General features: G+C 35.6%; 1 protein-coding gene and 1 long non-coding RNA gene across 2 annotated transcripts in view; one reads left to right on the top strand and one right to left on the bottom strand.

Moving 5' to 3' along the window:
• LOC137647147 (uncharacterized) overlaps positions 1-5,000 on the bottom strand; it is a 550,063-nt gene that overhangs the window by 428,249 nt on the left and 116,814 nt on the right. The gene's annotated exons all lie outside the window — the stretch shown is intronic.
• LOC137647336 (uncharacterized) overlaps positions 1-5,000 on the top strand; it is a 91,861-nt gene that overhangs the window by 56,022 nt on the left and 30,839 nt on the right. The gene's annotated exons all lie outside the window — the stretch shown is intronic.

Below are 5,000 nucleotides of genomic sequence, written 5' to 3' on the forward strand. Positions count from 1 at the left end.
CCCATACATCAACTCTGCATCCGGTCTTCTAGATTGAATATTATTATTCCTAGCTAAGCTACAACCCTAGTTGGAAAAGCACGATACTAAAAGCCCAGGTGCTCCAACAGGGAAAAATAGCCCTGTGAGGAAAGGAAATAAGGAAATAAATAAACTATGAGAAGTAATGAACAATCAAAATAAAATATTTTAAGAAGAGTAACAATATCAAAACAGAACTCTCATATATAAACTATAAGGAGAAACTATGTCAGCATGTTCAACATAAAAGCATTTGTTGTCCGTTTGAACTTTTGAAGCTCTACCGATTTAACTACCCGATTAGGAAGATTATTCCACAACTTGGTCACTTTTGGAATTAAACTTTTTAAATACTGTGTAGTATTGAGCCTCATGATGGAGAAGGCCTGACTATTAAGGCAGTTTTACACGGTCAAACGGTTCGTCAAACACGGTTCGACAGACAAGTGTTTGGAGTGATGTTCGAACGTGTGAGCGGTGTATTTGGTTGTCGAACGTGTGAACGTTGTATTTGGTTGTCGAACATGTTCGTCGAAGAGTCTGTTCTCGCCTGACTTTTATGGATCAGTTCGAACGTGTGAGCGGTGTATTTAGTTGTCGAACGTGTGAGCGTTGTATTTGGTTGTCGAACATGTTCGTCGAAGTGTTCGAAAAGTCTGTTCTCGCCTGACTTTTATGGACGGGGCTTCATTGTACAAACCTTATGTATTTGAACTGTTTGACAAGCAGGTTAGACAACCGGGTCCGACGAAACTTTCAACCGTGTAAACCCCGCATTAAAATAAACTTCACCCACCTATTCATCCACCTTGCACTCGGGCAAGGCTCTTCTCCTTCAAGACGCTCCTTCAAGAGGCTGCATCTCCACGGAATCTCAAAATGGGTAGAGGATTCTAAGCCTCCAAGAGCCCCGCCACGAGAATGTGCAGATACATCATTGCAATGTCTATCGGGGAGGATAATAGCCTTTGCGAGGAGGCGCTGCTCTCCTGTTTATTGCTCGTTATATAAGACACAACAGCACCGTCGGAGGCCTCATCTCCTGCAGGAATAAAAGGGAGGGCGGGGCCCTCCCTCGTGCCAGCATTTAGACTGATTTTCTTCATCATCTTCTCTCTTTATCTCGTACTTGCTACCTTGCTTCTCCTTTCATATCCCTTTCTGTTTTTCTTTCCTTCTGTCACTCACTTCTTCTTTCCTGTGATTATTTTCTTTTCATTAACGTCTCTCTCTCTCTCTCTCTCTCTCTCTCTCTCTCTCTCTCTCTCTCTCTCTCTCTCTCCTCCCATTGTCTATTTCCCCCCATAATTTTCTTCATTATTTTCTTTGGTTCTTTATTCCCATTTTTCTTCCCATCTAACTGACAACTACTTTTCCCCTCCTATCATTTTTTTCTGTTCATTATACGTCACTCAGTCGTTCTCTCTCCTCCTCCTCTTCCCATTCTGTCTATTTTCCCCCTTCATTTTCTACATTATTTTCTTTTCTTCTTTAATCCAGTTTTTCTTTCCATCTAACTGTCCATCACCTCTTCCTTCCTATAATTTTTTCTTTCCATTTTACGTCACTCACTCTCTCTCTCTCTCTCTCTCTCTCTCTCTCTCTCTCTCTCTCTCTCTCTCTCTCTCTCTCTCTCTCTCTCTCTCTCTCTCTCCATTCTGTCCATTTTCCCTATCCATCATCTTCCTTATTTTCTTTTCCCCTTTTTTCTTCTCCTCGTAACCAGCTTTGCTTCTTATTCTAGTCCTCATTTCACCCCCCCCCCCTTCCCTTCTCCTTATAATCCCTCACGACCATCCCCATCCCCTCCCCCCCCTTATTGAGATAATCTTGGTGCAAAATTACCACAACGAGAAAATTCGCTTCGTTCAAAGATATCTCGCTCTCTCCATTTTTCCATTTTTCGGATTTTTTCGTCATGGTGACCGAATGTATATTTGCTTTCATTTTTCAATTTTTGGAAATTATATGAGTTTCGTGATTGCGGGATATTCGTATTTAATCTATCTTTATTTACTTAAAAAGAAATTTTAGCTTTTATGGCAATGCTAGAATTAATCATTTTCAGCGATGCTCTCTCTCTCTCTCTCTCTCTCTGTAAATGTTGGCATACGTTAATATAGTCTTTCCCATGCTGAATATTTACGATAAGAATATATTATCTTTGGTTGATCCTGTACAAAATTTTGCAACTTGTATTGAAGCAGAGGATCTTGAAAATCAACAAAAATAAGGATACTCAACAATGCCTGAAACTTTAATAAGCGTAACAAATTAAATATTTGTTCCCCAAAGAGATCAAAGAGATAGATGTTGTCTATTGTGGACCTAAAATAAACATATCTTTGTTAGATTATAGCAAGCCATCATACATCGAATCATTCATTCATTAAAAATAAAAATAAAAAAAGTAAAAAAAAAAATAAATAAATAAAAAAGGGAGTGCTATAAGCCAGGGTCTCCAATAAGGTAAGTAGCTTAGTAAGGAAAGGAAACTATGGAAAATAAGATATTTTAAGAACAATAATAATATTGAAATACATATTTCCTATATAAACTATAAAAACTTTAACAAAACAAGAGGAAGAAAAATAAGATAGAAAGGTGTGCCAGAGTGTACCTTCAAGCAAGAAGGGGGAAAGAGATGTGGGATATATATTCTTAACTTAATGAAGCATCTTCCTTTGTTTTATCATTTTATTTACGTTCAATTAATTCATAATGGTAGTTAACGTGTGCGATATAACGTGACCTCTACATAAGCTTCTCAGGTAGAGTTTTTATTACTTTTCCTGGGCGATCAATATTCTTAAACCAGACATTTTTGCAATATTGACATCAATATCATCAACAGAAAATCAATATTACTGAAAGAATTTGTTGATTAAGTCATATGTTTGAATAATTCGCGGTTAACAACTATAATTAATTCAAAATTAAATACTAAGGACGTTCAATAAATGAAAACATAACTGAAGAGAAGGTGTAGGACGTTAAATTTCATGACTGTATGATTTCACGAGTCAAATATACCAGAGCGAAACTCCATAGCTGTAATAAATTCGGATATGATTTAAACATCCTTGCCCGTTAAAAGGACAGTTCCAAAATGGCTTGCAAAGTCAAGTTATCTTCAAGTCACCCCCAAGAAATAGCAATAAGTGAAATATGAATAGGAAGTTCAACAAGTTTATTCAAAGCTTAGTAAAAAAAAAAAAAAAAAAAAAAAAAAAAAAAAAAAAAAAAAAAAAAAAAAGAGGGAGGAGAGTTGAACGATACGATGGAAACTCAAGGGAAGGTTGCGGTGATCTATTGGAAACGTCCCTGTCTAGTAATCTGTAGACGGGAGTTCGAGATCCGCTCAAGCTCGATAGTTCTTTTTAGTAGCGTCTGGAAATACTCCATCATTGTGAACTAAGTCTACCTGCTGAGTACAAACAGCCATTGCTTGGGCCTCCCTGGTCCTAGCATGATGGAGAGTGGGTTTAGGCGACAATTATATATATATACATATATATATATATATAAATATATATATATATATATATATATATATATATATATATATATATATATATATATATATATATATATATACATATATTTGGTCAATCTCAAGGATATCCTGTCCCTTGACTCTTCCATTAATAAGTGACTTTTAAACCTTTGAGGGAAAGATGGACAATAAACAAATAGCTGAAAAATACGTCTTAATCTGGCGGACTATCCTATCTTATTTCACCTTCGTTATCAAAGATGTTCGGTCAGAATATTGCCTTATCGGAATAACTTATAGGTCGTAATGATTGATATGTTGTATGTGATATCTTCACAATTGAAATGATGGTTTGTGGCATATTTCGAGAAATAAGAAAACTACAAGAGATCATTTGTTTTCATCAGACTAGTCAAGAAATCAGTTTAGGAAACCATTTGGCACATGCCAAAATCAGACAATTTTTTAAGATTTCAGGTTTTTCCGAGGAGGGTCGGATGGTGGTCGGACGCCATCTTGAATTTTGAAAATACCTACAAGGGTAAAGCTAGGGAATCTTCAGATATTCAATATAGCTCGATTGGTAGAGTCCTCGCAGGCATGGTTTTAGCTAAGAGGCATAGGTTCGAATCTCTGCCTAGCCAGAAGCTGCTATCATAAATGAATTTCCAGTCGATATACATTCCCAAAGGTAGAATTCGATGTTAAATGCCATTGTGGTAGATATTTACACACACACACACACACACACACACACACACACACACACACACACGCACACATACACACACCCTTTCTGAGTGGGGATACCTTAACGTGGAGACAGGGTTTGTGTATTGCCATGATCAGCAAAGCTGTACTAGTCAAGGCCACCCTTACGAGGTTGCTCTGCTGTGAACGATCAGACTATACTCTCCCACCATGCCCAAACCACTGTGGCCGGCGTGGTGATGAAAACTGGCCAAAACCCAGACATAAATCGACATGTCTGAGGACTTTGTTCAGCAGCAAACTAGAAATGAATGCATCTGTTGTTGTTGTTGATGTTGTTGTTGTTCTATGTATGTATGTATGTATGTATGTATGTATGTATGTATGTGTGTATAAATATATATATATATATATATATATATATATATATATATAAAAATATATATATATATATATATATATATGTATAAATTACAAATTACACATACATACATATATATAAATATATGTATATATATATGTATAAAATTACAAATTATATACATATATATATAGATATATATTAATATATATATATAAATATATATATATATATATATATATATATATATATATATACATATATATATATAAATATATATGCGTGCATGTGTCTGCTCTCATTTTAGAGAGCTAGATAATATGATATCCTAAACATTCCTCCGACTGGGTTATTTTAATTAACTTCATAACACTGTACATCAGTGTTTATACTAAGCTACTTTTTATCTCT

The sequence above is a fragment of the Palaemon carinicauda genome, chromosome 9 (genome assembly GCF_036898095.1).
Source record: "Palaemon carinicauda isolate YSFRI2023 chromosome 9, ASM3689809v2, whole genome shotgun sequence".
Taxonomy (NCBI): domain Eukaryota; kingdom Metazoa; phylum Arthropoda; class Malacostraca; order Decapoda; family Palaemonidae; genus Palaemon; species Palaemon carinicauda.